Source organism: Callorhinchus milii, unplaced genomic scaffold (assembly GCF_018977255.1).
Source record: "Callorhinchus milii isolate IMCB2004 unplaced genomic scaffold, IMCB_Cmil_1.0 Scaffold2, whole genome shotgun sequence".
In the NCBI taxonomy this organism is placed as follows: Eukaryota; Metazoa; Chordata; class Chondrichthyes; order Chimaeriformes; family Callorhinchidae; genus Callorhinchus; species Callorhinchus milii.
In genome coordinates this window covers 14,756,288-14,783,335 of record NW_024704743.1, presented here as the reverse complement: position 1 = coordinate 14,783,335, position 27,048 = coordinate 14,756,288, and the positions used below count along the sequence as shown (strand labels likewise).

The window sequence follows — 27,048 nt, the reverse complement described above, 5'->3', positions numbered from 1 at the left end:
GTCAACATAGATTTAGAAATATTAGTCATGTTTCCCAATCCACTGGGATTTTTTGAGGAAGCGACTGAACTAGTGAATTAGTGTATCTAGATGATATAATTGATGTAGATTTTCAGAATGTGCATAATCAAGTTACATGTCAGATTTTTAAAGCAGGTTAAAACTCAGTAAAAACTCCTGTCTGTGGAGTATTGACTAAGAGGATTTGGTTCTCCCTTTTGCTGGTCACACTGTTCATGAGAGAGTGCAAGGAAGCACTTGTAATATTATAAAATTAACTTCCTGAACAACGACAAAATCACATTTATGGAGCGCCTTTCATGTCGGGAGGACGTCCCAAAGGGCTGAACTTTCAGGTGTCGCGGCCCAAGCATGGGGGAGGGGTGGTGTAGGGGTGAGGGAAGGCAGAGAGATGGGAGGGAGACCAAAGGCACGATCAAAGAGAAGGGTCTTGAGACCGGCCTTGAAGGAGGCAAGGGAGGAAGCGAGGTGAAGGGACCGTGGGATGGAGTTCGAGAGTGTGGGGGCAGAGAGGTTGAAAGCCCAGCCACCAATGATAGGGCGGGTCGAGTGGGATACATGGAGCAGACCGGAGCCTGCTGAACAGAGGGAGTGGGGGGCAGATTGGTAGGGAGTTAGCAGGTCACAGAGGTAGGAGGGGGTAAGGCCATGGATGGCCTTGAAAGTGAGGACGAGGATCTTGAACATGACTTGGCCAGTGGAGTCGGGCAAGAGTGGGAATGATGGGGTTGCGGAGCCTGGTGCACGAGAGTACATGAGCTGCAGAGTTTGGGATGATCTGCAGCTTGTGAAGGGAAGAGTTGGGAAGGCCGATGAGGGGGGAGTTTCCATAATTGAGCCTTGATGTGACGAATGCATGGGTGAGGGTTTCGGCAGCCTGAGGGGTGAGGCAGTGGCGGAGTCTGGCAATGTTGCGGAGGTGGTGGTAGGCAGTGCTGGTCATGGTGCGGATGTGGGGGAGAAAGGACAGTTCAGGGTCAAACAAGACACCCAGGTTCCTGACTGGCTTAGTGAAGTTGAGTGTGTAGCCGTGGAGGCTGATGCTGCCAGGGCCCGAGGTGTGGAGGCGCTGGTGTGAGCCAATCAGGAGGGCCTCAGTCTTGCTGACGTTGAGTTGGAGAAAGTTGTCCCTTGTCCAGGACTTGGTGTCGGACAGGCAGTCGGTCAGGACACCAGTTAGTCCAGGAGTTGAGGGTGGAGGCAGAGAGATAGAGTAGTGTGGTACATGTGGAAATTTACCCCATGTCTGTGGATGATGTCACCAAGCGGGAGCATGTAGAGGGTGAAGAGGATGGGACTAAGGACAGAGCCCTGAGGGACACCGCACAAGACGGTGCGGGGGCTGGAGGAGAAGCCGTTTGCTACGACAAAGTGGAGTCGGTGTGAAAGGCAGAACCTGAACCAGTCAAGGACAGAACCTTGAAGGTTGAGGTGGGAGGAGAGGAGGTGGAGGAGGAATGAGTGATCCACGGTGTCAAAGCAGCAGACAGATCGAGGAGGACGAGGAGACAGAGGGAGCCCTGGTCGCACATGGTCAGGATGTCATTTGTGACGTTGACCAGAGCAGTTTCTGTGCTGTGGGCAGCACAGAAACCCGATTGGAAGAGTTCATGGAGGGAGTGGGAGGAGAAGAAAAACTGAAGCTGGGAGGTAACGGCTCTCTCAAGGACCTTGGATAGGAAAGGGAGGTTTGAGATTGGCCGGTAGCTGGATAGCTGTGATGGGTTAAGGGAAAGTTTCTTCAAAGTGGGGGTGATAGTGGTTGTTTTGAGGGGGGAAGGAACAGTGCCAGATGACAGGGAGAGATTGATGATGTCGGCGAGTAGTGGGGCAAGGAGGTGGAGCTGGGATTTAAGGAGAGGGGTGGGGATGGGGTCTAGGCAGCAGGTGGTGTGCTTCATGGAGGATATGGTGGTGAAGACAGAGGAGGGGTTAACAGGTTCAAAGGTGTGGAAGGAGGGATGGGTAATTGTCGGAGTGTGGGGTGGGGTTAGGGAGGGGTGGAAGTTGGAGGGCAGTGGCAGCTGAGTGGATTCCCTCGATTTTGGACTCGATGCAGTCCAGCATTTTCTCACAGTGGGAGTCAGAGGAAAGAATCTGCGAGGCGTGTTGGGGAGAGCGGAAGAGCCGGTTGATGGTGGAGAACAGGAGCCTGGGGTTGCCCTTCGCCTCCAGGATTAACCTGGAATAGAAGGACGACTTGGCCAAGGCGAGAGAGAGAGAGAGAGAGAGGTAGGTTTTGATGAGGTCCCGCCCAGATGTGGTGGTGGACCCTTAGGCCGGATTTGAGCTAAGTGCGTTCGACAGCCCGCACCTGGCCCTTAAGCAAGTGGAGGTGGCTCGTGAACCAGGGTGAGGATCGGGAATAGGAGGCAGTTCGGGAGGTGAGGGAGGCAAGGGCGTCGAGTGTGGTGGAGAGGGTGCTGTGGAGAAGAGTAAGCGCAGCGAGTGGGTTGGTGCGAGAGGTTGGCCAGAGGGGAGGAGATCGGAGGGCGATCCAGAATAAACAAGCAGATGTGTTAAGAAATAGTAGATATATTTTAAAGTAACTAAATATAGTGGAATGCTTATTGGAACATGAAACCACTAATATGTACATGATAAAGGGCACTCCATTAGTTGTGGTGGAGAAAGAAACGGATTTGGGTGTGATTATTGAGCCTTAACTAAAGTTTCAATGACAACGGTAAGTATTTGTCAGCAAAACTAATCAAATATTTGGTTGGCTGTTAAAAGCATTGAAATGTAAAGTTGAAACAGGTTATTCTAATCTTCTATAAACTGCTGGTGAAACATCATTATGTACTATACTTTCAAGTGTTTATTGAAAAATTGGAAAAGGTTTATAGAGTAGTGAAAAAGATGATTCCTGGACTTGAGATTCTTCAATTATGAAGGGTGTTCAAACAGTTATACATATTTTCATTGGAGAAAAACAGATTGAGTGGAAATGTGATGCACATCTTTAAAAATATTGATAAAATGTAGGCAATTTGACTTGGACTGTGCAGACAGATCTAAAGCAAGACTAGAAATTGGAAGGATTTTTCTCCAGTAATGGATGTATGAAACAGACTCTGAGCAAAAGCATTTAATGATGTTTCTATTAAGATAAAAACAGAAATGATGTTTTTCTGCTTAAGGACAGTATTGGGAATGTAGGAATAAGTGCACACTGAGATAATGTATGGGATTTGATAATGGTTGTCCTGGTGAGCGGGATGTGTCTGGAGAGAAGCAGGTCAGGGTAAATACTTAAGAATTGGATGAATATTCTTAAGTTTAGCTTGATTTCCACTAGGGATCTGGCTGCATCCATGTTAACATTTCCCAGGTGATAGGTTGTGCAAGGGAAGGTTTTGCATGGGGTTGCTGTAAGGATTAGGCATGAAAGACTGATTAGCCTTTTTGTGTTCCTTGCTTCTAGTTTTTTTTAATAATAATCACAGTGCCCACCTTGCTTACATGTTTTAAACACTCCATATTTAATGTTTATTTCAGAAATAGGCTACAATTCACTTCATTTATTCTTTTTATATTTCAGCAGTCGTACCAACAGGAAAATAATCTTTTTTCAGAAGATTTATATTCTCCGAAAACATATTAGTAGACATCAGTATGCATAAAAACCTAGCCTGGCATCAGTCTTATTCTGCTTTTGTGCCATTAGGTTTTTTGATGCTAAGTAAGAAAAGTTCTTACCAAATTTCTACTTTGGATAAGTAGCTATTTTCAATTGTGGAAATTCAAGTCCTTTCTGTTTCAACGATGACCTTTCCTCCCTCTCCATGAAATTCTTAATTGTGGAAGAATTTGACAGAACAGCTGTGATGATCCAGCAGCCTGTGCAAGTCCTGCTTTTTGGCTTCAACTTCAGACAAGTCTTTGGTACCAGCTTGGCTGGTGCTTCAGCACAGCCTTTGTTGGTCCTGGCTGTTTCTGCTGAACACACACTGGTTCATTCTACTTTGGCCAATGTAGATACATGTAAACACATCCCTCTTGCTCAATCAACTAATCCCCTTTGGAGCCTTCTGATTTTTAAGAGAAGAGAAGGATGAGACTACAATATATTTTGATCCTTCGTGCATTGACGACTCCTTGGCATTTCATTCTGTGGATTTTAATATACAAATATGTTCTGTAGCATAGTGGTTAGCTTGTTGGTCTTACAAGCAATTTCTACGTGGACCGAAGCCTTATGTAAGTTTCCTTACTCCGCACGCTTCTGTTTACGTAGCAGTAAGTAGGAACCCAGTTGTTTGTTACTTGGCGGATCGCTTTCCAGGGGTAATAATCCTTTCAAAGAAAAAAAGTTGGGTCACTCATTCCACGACTGTGGGACTGTGTGCAATTGACTGCTGTGTTTTGCCCATAAAAGTACACAGTCAAATAACCTTACGATACATTCTGTGAAGCACTTTGAGATGTCTCAATGATGTGAGAAAGCGTTAAATCAAACGCAAGGCTTATTATTATATTATTATAACGTAGGTAGTGAAACCAAAGTCCTGTTTATTTGTTCAGGTGAACATTAAAGATTCCATGCTACTATTGGTAAAAAGAAGGGAGTTTCTCCTGGTGTTTGGCCAATACTCCTCTGGATAAAACATTACTCAAGGCTGTTTGTGGTTGGCTTGTGTAATTATAGGCAGTTACTATATTTTATAGTAATGCCTTGTGAATCAATTTGAGATGTTTTGACGTGATAAGGCACTATATCAAATGCAGGGATTATTATTATTGTATTACTATTGATGGAGTATACATTTCTTACCCTTTCCGTCTGTGAATTTTTCTTTATTTTATAATTCTCTGTTGGTATTTAGATTGAGGATTTTTTTTCCTTTAACTATTATCTTACGTGTAGTAACCATTATCTTCTTTGTACCATTTGTGTGCTTTTCTTAGTTTCCATGGAAACTATAATACAACATTGAAGCTCCTTTAAATTCTGTTCGAGAGAACAATTTTGATTTAGTCACAAAAAACATTCGGGCATCTATACAGTTCTGTTTTCCAATCTATTTTTAAAATGCATGAACTTCAAATCTATCATAATAGTAGTAAATATTGATGGGTAGCACAATTTATGAATGGCTATTTGCTGTAACTATAAAGCAAGAAAATAATTGCTTAAAAATATACTTAACTCATTATTCTTTGTTTGAGATGCTTTGTAGATAATGAGCAATGGTCTGGATAAGCATGTGTGGTTACTGGATAGAAAGCTGTTTAAAGCATGAGAAACAGAAGGGTTGATTATTGCAACAGAGAGATATCAATAGTGTTTTCCCTGAGCGATCAGTGTTGGGACCACTGCTTTTTCCATATATACAAATGATCTGGATTTCGGAAAAGGAGCACAATTTCTCAGTTTGCAAATGACACAAAGATAGAGGATGCAGCTAACACTGAAGAAGATTGTTTAGGAACTTCAAATGGACAAAGACAGATTGGTTGATTGGTCAGAGAACTGGCAAGTGAAATTTAATGCAGACAAAGGTGCTCTTATACATTTTGGGTGGAAGGATAAGGAGAACAAGTATATGTTGGGTGTAAAATATTAAACAAAGTGGAAGAGCAGAGGGATGTTGAGGTTAGCGTACATCAATCCTTAAAGGTGGGAAGGCAGATGGACAAAGCTGTCAAAAAAGCAAACCAAATCTTAGGTTCATAAATGGGGGTGTAAAATATAGAATCATAGAATCACAGAATATTAATAATAATAATCCTTGCATTTGATATAGCGCTTTTCACGTCGGGAGGACGTCCCAAAGCGCTTCACAGAACACACTGTAAAGTGAATTGACTGTATATTTGTGAGCGAACGCGGCAGCCAATTGCGCACAGCAATGTCCCACAAACAGTCGTAGATTGAAAATGACCAATTTATTATTGTTTTTGTTTTTGGAGGGATTGTTATTAGGCTCTGTGTGGAGTAAGGAAACTTGCCCAAGATTTCGCCCTGCCTGGAATTGAACACAGGTCTCTCGCTTGCAAAGCGAGTGCTCTAACCACTGAGCTACAGGACTCCATCGTGCCTGTACTGGTTCTTTGGAAGAATTACCCAATCAGACCCACTGCCCCACTCTTTCCCCATATCTTCTTCCTCTTTTCCTCTTCAAGCACCTATCCAATTCTCTTTCGAAAGTTGTTATTGAATCTGTTTCCACCATCCATTCAGGCAGTGCATTCCAGAGCGTAATATAAAAGCAAAGATGTAATACTAAATGTATATAAATAGTTAATCAAACTGCAGTTAGAATATTTGTGTCCAGCAGTGGTCACCCCAGTATCGGAAAGATGTCAAGGTGATAGAGAGGTTGCAGAGAAGATTTACTAGGATGATAACAGGGATGAGTGATTTGGCCTATGAGCATGAACTGGAGGAAATGGGAATTTTTCCGTTGGAAAAAAGAAGGTTGAGAGGAACCTGATAGTGGAGTCTTGCAGCTCAGTGGTTAGAGCACTCACTTTGCAAGCGAGAGACCCGAGTTCAATTCCAGGCAGGGCGAAACCTTGGGCAAATTTCCTTACTCCACACACCGATTAATAATCCCTCCAAAAAAACAAAACAATAATAAATTTGTCATTTTCAACCTACGACTGGTTGTGGGACATCGCTGTGCGCAATTGGCTGCCGCGTTCGCCCACAAATATACAGTCAATTCACTTTACAGTATATTCTGTGAAGCGCTTTGGGACGTCTAGAAGACGTGAAAAGCACTAATATCAAATGCAAGGATTATTATTATTATTATTAGAGGTCTTTAAGATTATGAGGGGTTTTGATAGTCCATAGGGAGAAATTATTTCTACTGGCGGTGAGTCAATAAAGAGAGGGATCAATTTACGATAATTAGTAAATGAGCAAATGGAGAATTTAGAATTTTTTTCACACAAAGAAAAATTAAAAACATTTCAATTTTTTTTCATTCAGTAGTTAGGATATGCTATGCCCTGCCGTGAGCTGTGGTCGAGGCAGAATCCATATTGGCTTTCAAAAAGGAAGTGTATAAATATCTAAAAAGGAGTAAGCTACAGGGATATGGGAAAGGGCAGATAAATGGAATTGAAATATGATGTGTCAAATGGCCTTCTGTGCTGTAAATTTCTATGGTTCCATGTGGTGTACACCTAAATCCTTGCAAACTGTTTCACCACACTCCTAAATTACACTTGGAACCTTCTTAATTGAATCAGTTCATTTGAGTTAATACAATATAAAGTGTTGTTATTATAAATAATAACAAATTACATTTGTATAGCGGCTTTCACATCGGGAAGACGTCCCAAGGCACTGTATTAATGTATTAATGGAACAATTTAAATTTTTTTAAAAAATTGATTTTATTTACTGATTTTTGTAAAGCAATCTAGCATTATTGGAGAAATGATACACAACATTTTCACAATTTTTCCCTGTGCAGAAATAGGAAACTAAATCATGTAAGAGGGAGTGAGTTAGTATTCACTTTAGAAAGGTTATTGAATTATTAATTGCAACTTTTTGTACATTATAAAGCTTTCATTCCCCCTCAGGCTAGTTTATTCAATTGTATGCACATTCTTTAATACACTAAATGTGGTTCACGTCCACGATTGTCATGGCTGTAAAATCATATGAAATTTGTATTTATTATAAGCGAAGTCTGGTAAACTGATGGCAGCATAGAAGCAAACTAGTTTATGTGCTTCATAATGCATCATGTTCTGACATTGTAAGTGCCATTGGGTGAATCATTGAAATGTCATGAAGTGGCTGCTTTAATAATTTTATATTTGTAGTTCAAATGCAAAAAATCCACACAAAAAGCAGGAGTTGAACCTAGAGATTGTCCTGTTGAAACTGAGGTATAAAATTCTTACCGTGAAGTATTCTCATTGAATGCTCATCATTCTTCATCATCTCCGCTGTGGTTTGCCATTTGTTACTTCACTTTGTATACTACTGTATTTTAAGTGACAATTTGTATTGGAAATAATGCTCGCCCACAAAGAATTGTGCTGGACTAGAGACCTGGCTTGATCTATGGGATTTCAGGTTAGCAGTCCAGACTAAGTAGTATTTATGAGTCTGTATTGGGAAGCCCCTCCTTTTCTTGCATATATTAATGACCTGGAATCACACAGCCATTATAAGATAGTTACACTTGCAGATGACACCAAGTTGGGGGAGGGAAGAAGTTGTGGAATCAGAAGAGAAAGTAAAGATCTTACAAAGGTTGATAGACTATGCAGATGGACTTATGCATGGGAAATGAAGTTCAAAACAGATAAATGTATATAGTAACTTTGAATAAGAGGCACATGTACTCCAAGCTAGGTCTATGCAGTATTGAAAGGAAATGTCTCAGAGAAGACCTTTTTGATGTATACATGCTTTTTTTAAATGGAATTGAAAAAGTAAACCCAGAACAAAACTTTGGGATGCACTAAGACAGGAAAATAAAAGGACATAGGTTTAGGATTGCAAAGAACAATTTCATGACAAATACCAGGAAAAGGTTACAAGGAAAGGTGGTTGAAGTCAGGTCACTGGACTCATTTCTTTTTTAAAAAAAGCTTGGTGTTGCAATGGTGTATTCTGGAAGGATGAGGTCAAATCAGTCAAAGGGCCTTTTTCAACTGAAACTCTCTCGTGATATCTGAATTATATACGAGTCACTATCTGTACACTTATTCGATTCACAAACAAATGGATAAGACTTGTACAATCTTCCTGATGGCTTAGCAAGTTTCTGCAGTGAGTAGCTGAACTACAGAAACCCCAAGCATGATCCAGCCTGGGCTGAGTTAGGTTAGCTGGTCTACTAAATGTAATAATTATCAAATGTAAATTGACGCCACTATGAAAGAATTGTTGGATGTTATTGCTTTTGTTGATAATTTTGTATTGTTGGGATTTTGTGCAAATTTAGGAGTTCTTAGAGTTTCTCAGAATATTTTGAATGTAATAGTATCCCTGTATTTTTGACATTATCGCAGGTGATATTTACATTGTCAGCCTATTTGTTCAGGTCAAAAGATCCCATGATATGATTTGAAACACAGAGAGAGTTTCTCCTGATGTCCATTAATTACATTTACCATCCAGACTATCATTCCTTGTTCGATTCTTATTCTATTATTATTCTATCAACTTAACAACTCAGTTGTTAGTCGATTGGCAGATCGCTTTTCCAGGGGTAATAAATCCTTCAAAAAAATAAAAAATAATAATAATTGATCACTTCAATTCACGACTGTGTGTGGGACACTGCTGTGTGCAATTGGCTGCCGGTTTCGCCCACAAAATATACAGTCAATTAATTTTACAGTATATTCAGTGAAGCGCTTTGAGACGTTGAGAAGATATGGTGAGGCGCTATATCAAATGCAAGGATTATTATTATTATTGAAATGCAGTACTTCACATTTACCAGTGCTAAAGTGCATCTGCCACATTTCCGAACATTGCCTTTCTGATGTTTATACAATCAATTTAGATTGATCAAGTGATTTGATTTCAATGATGAGGTAAATGTGACCAGAGGCTGAAAATGGTATGTTGCTGGAGAGTGAAGTGTTATTGTAACTTCTCCACATTTCAGTGCTTTGCCAAGTTCCATTTCTTTATTCTCTTATAGTTTCAAATTATGAGGTGGTGCCGCTATCACCTTGACAACCATAATTTGCACCCAGATTGCAAACATTGGCTGATGGAATCATTCTGTGATCATTCCATGGTTTATCCAGTAGCAAAAAGCGATGGAGTTATTTCTCTAATATCTATCTTTGTTTTTCAGTATGTATCATCAAATGAGATTATCAAGTACTATCTAATATTAACTTTATTAATTTGCATTCACTGGCACATGCTTATTACAAATTAAAATTCACTGAGAATACATTTTCACTTGATTAACCTAAATTAATTTTAATATTCATCTACGTTATTACAATGGCAATTAATTTTGCTTAGCAGTTTCCTATTTATAATTTGAAAACATTTGCAAATTTAGTTCTATTTGATTATTATCTGAAATTAGTTTAACAGCACAATATCAAATAAACTAGAACAATGAAGAATTTGTATTTTATTTAAAAATCCACTATTACACATTAATTACAAAGAAGCAGATCATATGGTGTTGGTGCTAGATAAATATCTGAACAAGAGTAAACTATAGGGGCATGGGGAAATAAGACTTAATGGGTCAGATAAATGAGCCTGAAATAATTGCTCTTATGATGGGCTCAATAGCCTTCTTCTGCGCAGTAAATTTCTATGTAGTGTATTAGGTGCAAAACAAATCTGAACTGGTTCGTTCATCACCTTCCCCCAGCTCATCTCTGAATTTGTGTCTGGGACACAAGCATAAACACCTTCCATGAAGCTGCACTCTCCACTTGGTCTTGGTTGCATTGATGCCTCTCTAATAAATAACAGACAACATTTTTTGTGTTGCCCCAGCAACCTCGCAAATTAGTGTCTTGATTATCACTGCATTAAATCAGACTCCAACCTTACTTTTGCAGGACATTATGGTAGATAGACAGATGCATTCTGACAGATAGAAAGACCTTGCATTTTTTTTACACCTGATCACATCAAAATATCTCAGCGTTTTACAGTAATCACTGTGAAATAATGATTATTTGCAAGAAAATGAGGTAGCTAAGGTGAATGACCAATAAATCTGGAGGATTGTTGACTAAGACCCCAGGAGAAACTCCCTTTTTTCAATAGTTATGGGATTGTTAACTTTCACCTGAACAGGTAGTTGTGACTTGCTTTAACATCTCTTTTGAAGGACGACATCTGCAACAATACAGCAATCCTCAAGTACTTCACTGGAGTGTCAGCCTAGACAGTGAGCACAAGTGCCAATATTCAACTTGAATTTATATCCTTCTAAATGAGAGGCATGTATGCTACCTACTGACTGAATCTGATGCTTTAATTCACAATAACTGGAATAAACACTAAGAACATATTTTGTTCAAGGAAGGTATTCAAGGACTCATGAATCTCAGCAGGTGGACTAACTACTGCCAGTAACTGATTCATTTACTATGAATGTTGACCTTCATTTCCCTTTTATCCACGATTAAACTATGCTCACCATAATCCCACTCAATCCTGCTAGGAAAGAAAGCAGACAAGACTGATCAAGCAGTGCTGTTTTGCATTGCTGCGTAACAGAGGTGGAGTGTTGAATCAAGATCTGAGTCAAGGAGGCACATGAAGAGTGATAGAAAAATAGGATGCATATAATCAAGATGTATAATAAAAACATTTGATGAGGACAGTAAGTCTGGGTGGAGGTGGACGGCCTGTTTTTTGTCTTTTGGGGGATGGGGAGAGCAGTCACACACCAATTCAATTTAATTCAAAGGTATGAATGTAAAAATAAATGTATTTTTGTCTGCTGGCTAGTTTCTTCTCATTTTTTCTTCTAATAGCATATAGAGATGAGAGACAAAGTTGCACTTACCTCTCAGGTTGCTTCCTGTGTCAATGGATTTATTGACACAGGGAAGCATGTGAGAATGGGCCTGGGCCAACACCCCTTAGTCAGGTGTTGGTGACCCAATATACTGCACTATCAAATTATGTTTGCATTTTGCTGGTTGGAAGAGACTCTGCATCTTACTTTTGTACCTTAAATCAGGAGATTACTGAGGAAATTAGGAGTTTACTGAATGGTGAAGCTTTATTATTCTTCCTGCCTTATTCATTCTACTGTCCATACATCTATTGTTCCCTTAAGTTGCCTTACTTTTATTTTGCCAAAATGCATCAATTTTGTCTTGGGGTAGATGCTTATTGTTCTTTTCTCTTCTATGAGGCAGGATTCCACCGGTGTTGGTGTCCCCCGGTACCTTACCCAAATGCTTATTAATGTCAAACATGATGGTTAGTATTTCCAGATAATATTGGAAATACTAACTGCAGGGGCATCAGAGCTGGACTTTATCTATCTTCATGTGACATCCACACATCCAGCTTCCTGCAGGGATCTCTGGATAGTGATCATGAGTGTTCCCCTCCATAACGCAGGGACGCTGGTGCCAATTTTCAGATGGGCTGAGATCCACAGCCATGGATGTGAACCTGTATCCTGATATTTATAGCCTGGTGTTGTAGTGGGCAGTGCCATTATCTCACTCGGCCATCGGTGAGGTTAGCCAGGAGAGATCACTCAATCCATAAATATAACTTCAAAGATTATTTTTCACTCCAATTGAAAGGGATGGGGTCTTTATGGTATGAATGCAATCTAATAGCGGTATTGCTTGTTGGGGTTTCTTCATGAAGAACAGTGATTGAATGCTCACTGACCATGTGATCATCACTCTGGAATTCCCATGGGTTGGTCATAGTGGATATCCAGTGCCCATAACATGACTTGATAAGGAATCCTGTTACAAAATACCACAAATTAAGCTCCAGTGTCCCATTATTTTGTGGCCTTTCTTTGCTTAGATATATTTCAGAATTCCGTAGATCGCTTTTAGTGAAGTTAGTGTGGATGTTATTCCTCCTGTGTTTATATTAAAAGTATAGCGACCCCCATACAGGAAGGTTGAGGCTTAAACTTGCTAAAATTGGCACAAGGATTTTGTAGTTCGCTGTACCAATTCACGATAACAATAAATGGGTCATTATATTTTGCTGCACATTATCTGGGACATGTTGGAAAATTCATAGGGGATGCAATTGTACCTAAAAATAACAAATCAGTCAAACTCAAGAGATTAAAGTTTAGACTAATACCAGAATATATTCCTGGACTAATTGAGTTCTTTCCTTTGCTCCAGCTAGTTTATAAACAAATGTGACAAAATATTTAGCTGGAAAAAACAAACTTTTTCAGTACTTCAAATAAGAATCCTTACATTTGATCACGTCTTCATGAATCAAAGCGCTTCACAGAATATACTGTAAAGTGAACTGACTGTATATTTTGTAGGCAAAATGTGCCAGCCAATTGCACTCAGCAGTGTCCCACAAATAGTCGTGGATTGAATGACCAAATTATTATTATTATTATTTTTTTGAAGGGATTATTATCCCCGGAAAAGCAATCTGCCAATCAAGGAACAACCGGGTTGCTACTTACCGCTAGGTAAACAGAGGCATGTAGAGTAGGGAAACTTGCTGTGGTTAAAGCACTTGTGAGAGGAGTGCTTTAACCACTGAGATACAGGATGCCACAAATGTATTAACAAGAAACAAATGTATTGGGGATTCATTTGGAAAGATACTGTTTCATGAATAATAATTAGAACTTTTGAAGCTATTTTGTGGGGGATTTTATAAGGTTCCCCCCCCACCCCCAATCGTGCTCAAAGGCACAATTTGATCCATATGACAACGTGAGCTTACCATAGACCATAATCCTCGGCTCCCACCCCAGCTCGGGTACCCAGCCAGCAGTGCTTCAAGACATCCTTTGGTTCAGTTGGTCATACTCTTGCCTCTGAGGCATAAGGTTCTGGGTTCAATCCCCACATTCAGACTTGGAAATCAGTCCAGGCTGATAATCCAATGTATTTTATTATTGAGACTGTGGTGTCTGTGGATTTGTAGGCAAATGTCGCCAATCTGTGCACAGCAATGCCCCACAAACAGTGCTGAAGTCAATGACGGATTAATCTGCACGATTGAAATGCTTTGACTACATGGTTTGACTACATGAATATATATCAAATGCAGGAAATATTATATTACACATATTTTATTACACAGATACAGTCCATTGGGCTGAAACTACTAATGATAGTAGTTTGTGATGTGATTGTAAAGGAGTGATTGTAAACCCTCATCAGAGGCTGACATTGTCAAAGGTGCTACGCGCAATACTGACGAGAGTTTCAGCCCACATTGGTTGAAGGTTACTTTATTTTTATTACTTTATTACTTTGTTTTTGCAAAATGAGTGCCTAGGCTTGAACAATGGAGAGCTCCACACTGCTGTATTAAATTGATAATTGGTTAAACTAGGGATTCACTGAAAAGACTATTGCAGACCATATGGCAGGCGTGAACACCACTATACAATACTCAATTTTTTATACCAATTAAGTACTTCTTTCTTCAAAAATATAGTGTGTTTTCTCTCAATTTTACTAACATTGTCTATAACTGTTGTCTCCATAGGCAGTTCATTCCACGTAATAGTACAATAAAATTTATTTTTCTACTTTAACACTTCTAAATACTTTTAACTCACTGTGTTAAGAGCTGTTAGATATTTAAAAATGTATCCAGATAAAAATGGGAATAAATCTGTGCCAGCAACATGCCAAGAGAAGTAATAGAACAATTATTTAATCTGCTTTTGATGAATTTGGATGATTGAGGAATATCAGTCAAGACATCAGAGGGAACTAACTGCTTTTCAAAAGGTCCTACCCATTTATGTTGACATTGTAGATACTGAGCGGATTTTGTCGACATAAACAGGTTTCAACATAAACGAATGAACGAACAACATAGACTCATTCATTGCGGTTAATGTATGTATGTGTGTGTGTGTGCGTGCGTGCGTGCGTGCGTGCATGACATGTCAGGACATCGGTGGTCGTGGAGTTGAGGGTAGAGGAGGAAAGGTAGAGTTGGGTGTCATCCGCATACATACATGCATGCATGTATGTATGCGGATGACACCCAACTCTACCTTTCCTCCTCTACCCTCAACTCCACGACCAACGATGTCCTGACAGCTGCCTGTCCGACATCGAGTCCTGGACGAGAGATAACTTTCTCCAGCTCAACGTGCGCAAAACTGAGGCCCTCCTGATTGGCTCACGTCAGCGCCTCCGCACCTCAGGCGCTGACAGCATCAGCATCCAAGGCTGCACTCTCCACCTCTCAAAGCCAATCAGGAACCTCGGGGTTCTGTTCGACCCTGAGCTGTCCTTTCTCCCTCATATCCGCACCACAACTGGCACCGCCTTCCATCACCTCTGGAACATCGCCAGACTACGGCACTACCTCACCCCTCACGCGGCTGAAACTCTGGTCCACGCCTTTATCACCTCAAGGCTGGACTATGGGAACTCTCTCCTCGCCGGCCTTCCCGGCACCTCCCTCCACAAGCTGCAGGTCATTCAGAACTCTGCAGCTCGTGTACTGTCCCGCACCAGGCTTCGCGACCACATCACTCCCACCCTCGCTCGCCTCCACTGGCTCCCCATCCGCCAGAGGATCGAATTCAAGATCCTCATCCTCACCTACAAGGCCATTCATGGCCTCGCTCCCTCCTACCTCTCCGACCTACTATCCCCCTACCTACCTGCCCGTACCTTCCGTTCCTCTGGCTCTGGTCTGCTCCACATCCCCCGCCCCAACCGCCCTACCATCGGTGGCCGGGCTTTCAGCCTCTCAGCCCCCAGGCTCTGGAACTCTATCCCCCAGTGCCTTCGCCGCCTCCTCCCTTTCCTCCTTCAAGGCCGGTCTCAAGACCTTTCTCTTTGACCGTGCCTTCAGCTCCCCTCTCGACTCTCTACCCCCTCCTCGCTCCCTCCCTTCCCTCCCCTCACCCTGACCATTTCCCCACTGCTCGGGTCCTGACCCAACTGTACAGCGCCTTGGGACGTCCTCCCGACGTGAAAGGCGCTCTATAAATGGAATCTTGTTGTTGTTGTTAAAGCATTTATTGACTGGAATGAAACAGAAACTTGGTTTGAAACCACTGGAGGATCAATTAGAAGCATTTATTTACATGTATTTCATACAAAATGCTGCAATTAGAAGCATTTATTCACATGTATTTACATAAAGTACTCTAATTAGAATTGCTGTACTATTTCCGAGTACATTGTCTCATTCGCGACACTTGTTCTTTTCGGATTAGCATTTCTATGTTGTCAAATACGTAGCTGCTTTGTCCGTTTCTTTCGATAGCTCTGATTCAGCAATAAATATCTGCCGTGCTTCATATATGCTGAATGCTTCTTTGCACGTCATGCGCCAAATACTGTCATTGTTTGACTCTTCATCATTGGTTTCAGTTTCCTCAGCTGTTGGCTGTGCTTTTGAAACCTTTTTTACTGAGACGATGATATCTTCAACTGCCAGCGCTGCCGTGCACTGCTGATTTGCATTCACATTAACAGCAAGTTAAATGAACTCTCTTTTTGCAAACCAAGAGCTTCATACAGCACCTGATCATCAGTCAGGTATTAGCTGTGACTCCATGGAATCCATGGAAGTCATCAATATCTGTTACCCAGAAAAAAACAGGCATAAAGCAACTCTGAATTGTCTTTTGTTTTACCCGATGACCAGGCTTTTTAAAAAATTGTACATTACCCCCATAAGGTTTTCAGTAAATTCTTCCTTGGCCTCAATGGCTGGCAACTTTTTTTGAGCTAAGTGTTTTCAGTAGTTCTGCTTCAGATTTTGAAAAATAAAAACCTGCTTTGTTAATGCTGTGATCAATACGGAATTCTGTGAGTCAGAGGGGAGTTTAAATTTTATTTAACAACTTTCAATTCATTATAGCCAGCATAAGGCATTCATTAGAAATTACTTCTGTTATACGTGTTCAGTGAAGTGCCTCCAGGATAGTTCGACAGCCGTTCCAAAGAGGGTTAAAGCCCATGGAATTAATTGGACTTGAAAATGGTAATAGTTTGATAATGGAAAGCCGGCGATAAATGGAAAATGCTCCTGTCTGGGGGCACAGTGACTAGTGGAGTTCTATAGGGTCTATGCTGGGTGCCCTACTGTTCACAATTATTAATTACATGAAGAAGGCACTGCTTGTTAAAAAAGACTAATACTATATAGTTGTATGGACAGGTGAATACTACAAGGACGATAAATAGCATTAAGAAGATTTGGATCATTTAAATGCAGTTTGGGATCACTACTTCAAAGGGTCTAGAAAAACTGGAGAGACCAAAGAATTGCAACAAGGATGAATCCAGGTTTTGGGTCTCTAGTTATGAGGAGACTTTCATTGAGCTGAACTTGCTCTAGGAAATAAAATTTGAGTCCTTAATCAGTTGTTTAAAATGATGAGAGACATAGATGATATAAATGTAAGCAAGCTAGTAACCTGGCACGTGACAGCATATGTAGAGGGCATTTGTCCAAAATTAAATGCCTCAAGCAGTTCTCCCTCCCCCAGTCGAGTAGCATATTTGTGGAACACTTTCCCTACAAAAGAGAAATTAGGATGAAATATTTCACGCAGTAGTTAGTGAGATTGGGAACTTGTTACCCAAAGCAGTGGTTGTATCATGTAGTATAGATGCATTCCAGAGTAAGCTAGACCTTCACAAGAGGGTGAGCGAGATAGTAGAGTATTTGGGAGGGAGTAAGGAGTGGATGGAATCTCATATGGAGGTTGGGCTGAGGTGCCTGATTCAATGGCCTACAATTTTTTGTAAATCTTTGTAAACCTTTAAGGATTAAGGAATATCCAATATTCTAAGTTAATACTTTCTCTAAAGAGATAGAATATGAGGTGATGTCCATTATTGATAGATTTTGTCAGCTTCATGAGGCCAATTAGGCTTTTCTGGTTCAATGTTTTCTTTCTTTATGTTCTTATTGCACTGGCTGAATGTCTAACCACAGCCTTCCATTAAGCTGGGAATCATTTTGTCTCTGGGGAAGTCAATATCTATATCATTTTGGGTTTTACAATAAGCTGAAATATCGTTGGAAAAAGACATTGAAGGTGATCATATTAGTTGGTGTTTGTCTTGCTCTTCTCTTGTAAACTTAATTTTTTACTTAAATCCTGTGTTCTTCTGTTGCAGGAGGCTCTCAGAAATATTCATCCACGTTATCTAAACTGAACAAAATAGTTCTAGGTAAGTTTATTATCGTACTATGTGATTTTAAAATGAAACAACAAAGTGTCCATGGATGTATGTGTTTATTTTGTGGATTGCACCTCCAAGATAAAAGTGGCTGTTCTGAATTGCACTAGACTCTCTCGTTCCCTGATTAACCCAGAAACCTATGAAACAGAGCAATTGTAATGTTATTCGGTCATGAGACCATTTCTTTTATAATAAAATGACCAATTGGGATTTTTTGTTCTTGGAGCCAAATGTCAAAACTGGCAGGGGGAAGGAGGGAGGGGCAGTTGATGGATTGGCAGTCTTCTAGAGTGGGCAGTATAAACACAGCTTCAAACTCCACACCACTATACTGTCGTGAAAGAAGTCAAATAAGTGCAATAACAATACATATTTCATTATAGGTCTCCACCTCTGTTCACGAACAACATCAAATTCTTAATTTTATAGCTGTGTAAAGTTGTTGGAATTTCATAGCCAATCCTGTTAAAACCTGCTGAATATGCTCCTCCAACTGTGGAATTATAACCATTAAATTTAATTCAGGCATTAATTCGATGTATTGGACTGATTAGGTAATGACATTACAGTCATCATTTAAGAAAAATTAAAATTGTTTACATTTTTGAATGTAGATGCTGGGCATGTTGAGATTACATTTGATGCTTTAGATCTGATTGTACAGTTGTCTAAGATTTGATTACTCTCATCTTTGTTGTACAGTAAACATTAGCAATGTACATGATCCATATAACAATAATGATTATTGTATGATAGTCATCATTAGGAATTGTAATGAAATGATATTCAGTGTGAAACAACAGATTCTTGTAGACTCGTAAGACCAGTTTAAAAGGATAAAAATTCTAACTACAGTACTGGATGCTCTAAGCTGCTAATTTTCTTGTATTTTGTATATTTATAGTGGGTCAAATTCCAAGGTTTGAGTGAAAATAATGGATTATTTTCCATTATTGAATGCATCTATACAATCTGATTATCAATGAATTGATGCATGTCTAATTTTTTGTATTAATTAAAAGTGATGCAGTGAGTGTTTTACAACTTTGCAATCTAATCCACATTATGTTGTATGATCAATGTTATGCTTAAAATGGGTCTAGACGTTAAACAAATGGTGAAGTTTTGACTTCTTCTTGTTCAGTATTCTCTGTAGGAATAGTTGAAGTTGTCAAGAGAAAGTACTGGAAAATGCAGTCTCTTTAAGGACAATTTGATATCAGGATGGGGGCAGTGTGATAGCTCATTTCTTGCTAGATAATGGCACCTAAAGTACAGTTTTCCTTCCTGTCACATTCCAATGTGGTAATAGTTGCATTTCATCGTATTCTGCGTATTGTGTTTCTTTTGCAAAAATATTGTAGTCTTTATAGTGTTGAGTGAAAATATGTTATCAAACTATTAAAGTGTTCAAAATATGTCCAGGTCTTTAATACTAGTGATGTGCCTGATCATCTTGGAAACAACAGTATACAATTTCATTTGCATTCTTATCTCGTTTAAACATACCTGTTAATTAGGACAAAAATCCTCTTAATCCTGTCAAAATTCTGCATTCATCGCCATTGCATCTGTGTCTCGAGCAGCTCCTTTCAGCCACGAGTGTCTCTGGGATGGAGAAGGGCGGAGTCAGATTGCAATTGATTGACTGTGTTGAATTGATTGAAATGAGCAACATTCACAAATGGCTGGAGTTGTGCTGTCAATCAGTGAATGGGGAGGAAACAGTGGAAGGAATGGGAGGAGTCAAATTGTGATTGATTGACAGCTGAGTTTCTGAATAGGTGGAGCATGTGGCTTCAGGCTGTCAATCACCTCGGAACCATTGCTAATTGTTCCCCTTCCCGTCCAGTGGGAACAGCAATGGGAGGGAGGTGGGGCCACTGCTGGTCCACTACTGGTCAAGATGAGACCTTTGGTTAGCATCGGACGCGCTTAAGACGGACAAAACAGCTGGCCCAGATGTGGCTTAAGTGGCTTCCACTGCAAGGTTGGGGAGGTAAGGACCTCCTGTGGTAAAAAATAAGCCATAGAAGTTCCCGAAAGTTGTGTTTATGTCAGTTTGTTGGTATTTGCTGGGGCTTTTAGAACTGAGAAACTGGTATTGCAAAAACAATTTACAAAGAATGTATAGCACAGAAACAGGCCACTCAGCCTTTGTGTCTGTGCCCGTGTTTACTGCAGACATTTTTGATCCAGGAGGCTGTCCTTGGACCTCACTTTAACTTGCTTTCAAGATGTTCTCAGATTTCTCAAAAAAATGCAAGGATTATTATTATTTCCTCCAGATTAATTGGTCTTTCACCTCATGACTTGGACCTTTGCTATGTGCAAAAATGGCAGCTACTTATGCCTACAAAAACAGTCACTAGACAGTAATTACTATGGAGCAGACTTAGATTTTTTTTTGAGGGGAACATATTTATTGAGTTGTACAGGTGCTTATCAGAGGAGTGAACTGGTAGCACAGAGAAGGGGAGCAGGAAGCTCAATTATACAACAACTTACTATAGTGTGGAGTCCCTCATGGCTGATGGCTCGACACACAGAAGTGAGCAACCAACGAAGCCTGGATTTTCATCCGAATTAACTGGCAGATTTAAAACAGGTAAGAATACAGATGAATCGGGGTGGGAATTTTGCTCGATTTACCAGACATCCGGATTTAACCGCCGACTGGCAATAGCAGATTCTACTGTATTTATAACTGGCGCTTTCATAATGTTCAAAAAGACAATTGCCAGCACATCCGGGGATGCATATTGTTGTAGAGCAGATTTAGATGTTTCAGGATATAGGCACTATAAAAATGCAAATTCCTCTTCCTATTCACAACACTTTTCTTCTCTTCCCACCCAACACCACCCTTAAAGTTCCTCTGGAAATGAGAGAAGGGAAGGAGGCAGTAGAACAGACATTCTGTTAACGGTGCTATATGTTTGGCCATGAATAACCAGCTGATTAACTAAATAAAATAAATAAATTGTTTCACTAGTTTTGGACAAAATCTGCCTTCTCCTCATCCAGACTGTTCATTTAAAAGCCAGTTTCTAAATAGTTTTATCAAAGAATATTTACATGTTAATCTTTTTGATAATTTCTATTGGTGCAGAACTCTTTAATATTAACACTCAAAAGGCAAATCAAAATGGTTTTGCATTACAAAACCAATGCTGTATTTAAAATGCACACATAAGTGAATAATTGTCACAAAATATATTGTTTTTGGGTTAACACAACCCTCTCTTGATAACTTTGATATACATTTCATTAATCTCTTTTTCCCTTGCGTAGAATGTCTGATTTATTGCCCACCATAACAATTAGAAAGGTGTCTGGTAAGGTTGGTTTGAAGATCTTTCAGAGGAGTTAGTATGCTGTGTTGCTGTGAGCGCATTTGACCCAGTCACTGAGGAAGAAGGAGGTTAAATAGATCAATCACAAATGTATTTCCTAAATGTTTTTTTGCACCATTAGTTGATTAACTTAAGCTTCTGATTCAGACCTCCATTTCCCATATTGTTGGTCCTTTTGGCCTCTGAGGTTGCTAATTGTGTGAAGTGCATTTTTGGTCATTGATTCATTTAAAATCTAGACCTCAGCTGCTCAGGACCTTATTGCAATCTGTTGCCATTCAGCCAGTTTAATTTTTGTTTGAGGTTATTGCTCGAACTTGCATATTATTCACACATTGAAATTCCTGAAAATGCTTCATGGGCTGAATGGCCTTCTGTGCTGTAAACATTGCATGATTCCAAAATAGGAAAATCATCATATTGATTCCATTTTAATTATTTGCTGTTGAATAAACCCTTGACACTAGGCATTTAATTGTTTTGTATTGTGCTGATCTTTAAGTAATTTAGAAAATACTTCGTAGAATTTGTGATGTGTGTGGGAATTTGGAGCATTTCACTCTCCTGGGCAGCTTTGTACATCCAGCTCACAGCTCTACTGACTATATTTCTAGTAAACAAGCCCCCATTTGCAGTTTTGTTTTTGTTTAAGTATGTGTCTGTCGTCCATGCACGTTTTGTAGATTATCTGACGGCAAGTTGTAGAGAGATTGTAAATGCTGCATTTCAAAAATAACACTATAGTACAGAACCAATAAATATGTGTTGAATACTATTACCACTTGTTATATTGCTGTTTATTTTAAAACGCTATTGAAAGGCTGAGCTGGAACTCCCAATAAAATGAGTACTGAGCTGTGTCTTTTATATCTCAGTCAAGTAAACTATTGGTAAAACTACTACATTGGCCTTGAGTCTTGCTATCCAATCTATTGAGATTACATGCTTCAGGTATCAATCTGGAAATCAAATTTAATAAATACAATTTTTTTTCAAAAAGCAACATACTGCGACAAAACTAGCCAGCAAAACCATTTACTCTTCCCTCGAGAAATGAAAGTATAAAATAAAGAATTGGGTATACGATTGTGAGGCACGAATAAACAAGGCAAACAGGATGTTGGGCTAAATCAGGTGAATTTAGATGCCATGACAACAACAACAACAACACAATTACATTTATAGAGTGCCTTTCACGTCTGGACGACGTCCCAAAGCTCTGAATCATGACATCATACTCTGTGAGGCTGTGAGGAATTGTATTTGCCTTAGAGTGGATCTGGTGAACTGCAAACAGTTCTGGTCACTAGCCAGGGCCAAGAGGCATTGAAGAGGAGAACAACATCGAAGATGATGCCCAGCGTTAGTGGAATGACAAAACATGCTAAGGCTCTTCAGTTTTTTTTTGTGAGCTTGGGTGTGTGTGACACATGCGGAAACCCATCACCGTGCTTAAGAGCATCCAAACCAAACTGAGAATTCCATGCATCTCACCTACACATGGAGATGAATTGTTGGAATAGAATGCGCACTTTCTCCTTGGAAGGACGCATCCTGCTCATGTAATTCTGGAAAGTTTTAGGCACAGATTGGCAAGAGCCAAGGCTTGGGGCCCCCAGCGTGTGTGTTGGGATACTGCTTGAGTCTAACCAGCTAAAACCGCATAGCTTGCCATTCATATCACTATTTGGCAAGCTTTCCTGCTGCTAGGACCCCTTATCTTTTAGCGCTTTGGCTTACAGGGTTAACAGGAGCTGAGTGGGATGATTTGATGACCCCAATGACTGGTTTGCCCTTCCAAGCTGCCTCATCAGAATGCCACAGAGGCCTGGCTTGATTTTGACATTCCATTGTGAAATGTGACTCCACTTACCTCTCCCCCCGCCCATCATTCGACATCCAGCAAGCACAGGTTTGAGCCCTCACTAGAAGTAACTCCCTGTGGTCCTGAGACTACAGAAGGGACCTCTTAGAGGTGTATACCATTTTGAATGGGATTGAAAAATAAACTCAGATCATTACTTCAGGATGTATCATGATAGTAGAACAAGAGGAGATAGGTTTAGCGTTATAAAGGGCAATTTTTTAATAATAATCCTTGCATTTGATATAGGACCTTATCACTTCGTTGAGATGTCTCAAAGTGCTTCATAGAATGAACTGTAAAATGTAGTGACTGTATATTTTGTGGGTGGAAATTTCAGGATAGATACCAGAAGGTTTTTTTTGCTCAGGGTAATTAGCTTTTGGCAGGTTCCTAGGAAGGGTGATTGAGGCGAGGACACTTAAAAAACAGCTTAATGGGGTAAGAGTAGGGGAGTGGGGCTAGTTGGTAGCTGTTTCAAAGAGCCGGCACAGGCACAATGGACCGAATTGCCTTCTTCTGTGCTTCAAAATTCTATGTTTCTATGATGTTGTGATGGGGGGACAGTAGGGTGGGTATTCTGGAGGCATAGATCAGATGGTCCGAAGGCCTTTTTCATCCTAACTGATCTTGTGAACTTGTGAGAAGCGAAACACATAGCAGATGTGGCTGGGATTTTGTATTTTGGTTGGGATTGAAAAGCAAGTCCAATTGCAATTAAATTTTTTAAAGTTTAATTTGGATGAGAATTGGGGGGAGGCTAGAGAGGGGGAATTAGCATGTGTGGAGGCTCATGTGAAGTATGAGCACTTGTATAAAAAATGCAGAGTCCCGATTAATGTAGCTACTTCCTGTTTGTCAATGCTGCATTTTCAACACTATTCAGAATAATAACAAGTATAGGTGTGGTCAAATTAGAGAAATACCCGAATATGTATGCTCCCAAGCATTTGGAGGAACTCAAAATGTTGCTTCAAGATGCACATAATAAAACAGGGATACTTGAAAAGTGACTTCAAATAGAGCTAATTCAGTTGTAGTTTACATGTGGGGATACATGATACAGCTAGAAAGTTTGAGGAATTAAAATTGCTAGGCAGATTTAAAGCAAAGAATCCATTTCTGGCAGTATCTGTTTTGTATCTACTATTATCTGGGAGAATGGAGGGAATGAATAGGATCATTGGGTTCAGTGATCAGTTAGGCAAATTGGGCTTGCAGATATTCATAGATAACTGGGAATGTTTTCCAAGTACAGGAAACTTTGTCAGAAAGATGGGTTAGCATAACTAGATAGGGAGTTAACCTTAAACTAGGGAGCTACACAGCACAAATGCAGCATTTGACATTCAGTTATATTATATTTATATTATTATTATATTTGAATGGGAAAGCAAATTGTGCTGGGAGATAAGAGCTGAGGCCTGTTGATAATGATCAGGAAGGGATAGGAAAGGTTGGAGTACAAGGTAAATGGAAATACAGAACAGATCATTGTGAATCACATACTAATAGATCCGTTGGCCTATGTTTCTCTGCACCCTGGTTCCTGGACTGGGACTCAACCACTGACATATTGGGTTAATTTGGTAATGTTGCAAAAGGCATGTAGTATTTGAGATTTCTTCCAACACTAGTAAATCGTAGTTCACAAGAAAGGTTTGAATGAAAGAGGCCCTTCAGCTTGTTTGATCTCATGCTTCCAGAACCATATCCTATTATATTAGCATCACAAAATTACGTGGTTTCTACAATGAGTCCAGCAATTATTCTGGGTTTATCTTCTCAATTCCATTTAGCATTCTATACACCTCAATAAGGTCCCTGCTGAGATATTATTTTTCAAGGCTGAAGAATACAAGCTTATCCAGTCTTTCCTCATAGCCCATCACTCTAATACTGGGAGAGGGTTGGGGGGGCTCATCCTCATTGCACTGCTTCCAGAGCCTGAGCAGCTCTTATATTGTGGTGACGAGAACTGTATGGTGCCTGACTAGAGCCCTGTGAAGCTTGAGCATTTAATGAAGCAGTCTAGTCATCCATTTACAATGCGACCATCTGTCTTTGATGAAAGCTACCTATAATTATATGTATTACTTAAGAACAATTACAACTTCACTGGCATGTACTTGGGAAAGTAATTTCATTTAGGTGGATAATAGATTTCTAAAGTAAGTTCATATTAAGCAGAAATCGATGAAAGATGCATTTCATTGCTGAATAATATGCCATGAAATTAGTTTGATCTTAAGGTACAATGGCTGAGTTGAATTATCAGTTAATTTAGAATCATTTCTGGATCTTTAAGACTAATTTTGTACCATCTATTCTCCAAATCAGGCACTTGTATTTTGTTATATTTTGTAATGTGGGTGAATCAGTAACTTTGTTGGGTGGGGGAGAAAGTAGATAGAAAGGAAACTAATGAATAAATGTCTTAGTTTTGATCTTTACTGCAGTGAAAAATTAACTTTTTTGTCAGCAGGTTGTCTTATGAGTATCCACGCAAGACCAACATCTCCACAAATGTATGCCACTTACACATTGGAAATTTCCTGGTATCTTGAACGGAATGCACACTTTCACCCTTCTGCCTCCCGCATTCTCACCTGCACCAAACTCCGTACCTCCATTACCCCAGTCCTTGTCAAACTCCATTGGCTCCCTGTCACAGAGCAGATCGATTTCAAGATCTTCACTCTTTTATTTAAATCCCTTCACACCCTGGCATCCCCGTATCTCTTCAACTTCCTCTCTCCCAACACTAATACCTGCTGCCTCCGCTCGACTGGCTCTGGCTAGTCTCCCGGATTCTCCCATCGGTGGCCGTACTTTCAACCACTTCACCCTGAAGCTGCGGAACTCTCTCCCTCAAGCCATTCATCTTGTCCCCTCTCTCCCCATTTTCAGGTCTCGCTTGAAGACCTTCCTCTTCGACCGTGTCTATGGTCACCTTCCCCCTCCCCCTGGCTTGGCATTGGGCTCCGCCACTGTTAAGCGCTCTGAGACGCTATCCGGTGTGACGGGCACTATATAAATGCAAGTTTTTGTTTTTGCCTTCCTAATTCCAGAGAGTATTTGGTGAAAGTTGGCGAGAGCCAAGGCTTGGGGATGCCAGAGTGTATGTTTGGGATACTGCTGGAATTTAACCAGTTAAAATTGCATAGCTTTCCATTAAGACCACTGTTCATCAAGTTTACCACTGCTTGTCCAGTTAGCACCACCTTACCATTTTGGGCTTTGGAGTCAAGTGGGAAGATTATGTGCCCAGTGACCATTCTCTGCTTTCAAGTCCTGATACAGTGATCCCTTGAATCTGGTTATTCAGCCACTCCCAAATTACTGATCAACTATGGAACATTGCTACCTACGTAATAGTGTGTGCCTAGTAATTTTCTTCACGTGGCTTAATAAGATATTGTTGTTCACCTCTGTGAAATTTCTTGTATATACCCCGTCCTCTGCTTGTCCTTGGTTTGACCCCTTCACTGAAATTGAAATCCTCAAAGTTTTTTTTACCTTACTACAGTATAGCCTGTAGTTTATTTCACTTCCCTAAAAGAGCTCTATCTACGTGTTCATCTTGATGTCAATTACCAATAACTTCTTTTGTTGTTCATTTCTATCCAGATTGCTGTAGCCTTCTCTCCTGCTGTTAATTTCCCTCCCTTAACAGCTCTTTGACATGTCTGGCTGAATGTACCTCTGATTCCACAATTGCACCCTGGATGTTTTTTGCGTTTGCATAAAATCGTTTGAGATAATATTTTCATATTTTTCTTCATCTATGTGATCTTTATTTTTCATGCTGAACTCAAAACTCCTATCTCTTCAAATCTCTGCAAATTGTAGGTGTTAGTTAGATAATTCTTGTCTACTAAAGCATTCCCCATTCGCCCCCCAAATCTAATTTAAATGAATCCCAAATACTGTATTTATGTTTTATGCCAATGTTATGTACAGATCACCAAT

At 40.1% G+C, this 27,048-nt stretch overlaps 1 protein-coding gene across 1 annotated transcript in view; it reads left to right on the top strand.

Moving 5' to 3' along the window:
- LOC103181530 (cAMP-regulated phosphoprotein 21) overlaps positions 1-27,048 on the top strand; it is a 275,084-nt gene that overhangs the window by 31,888 nt on the left and 216,148 nt on the right. Inside the window, exon 2 of the mRNA XM_042332062.1 lies at positions 17,791-17,844. The gene's annotated coding sequence lies outside the window, so the exon portion shown is untranslated. The remainder of the gene's footprint in view (positions 1-17,790; positions 17,845-27,048) is intronic.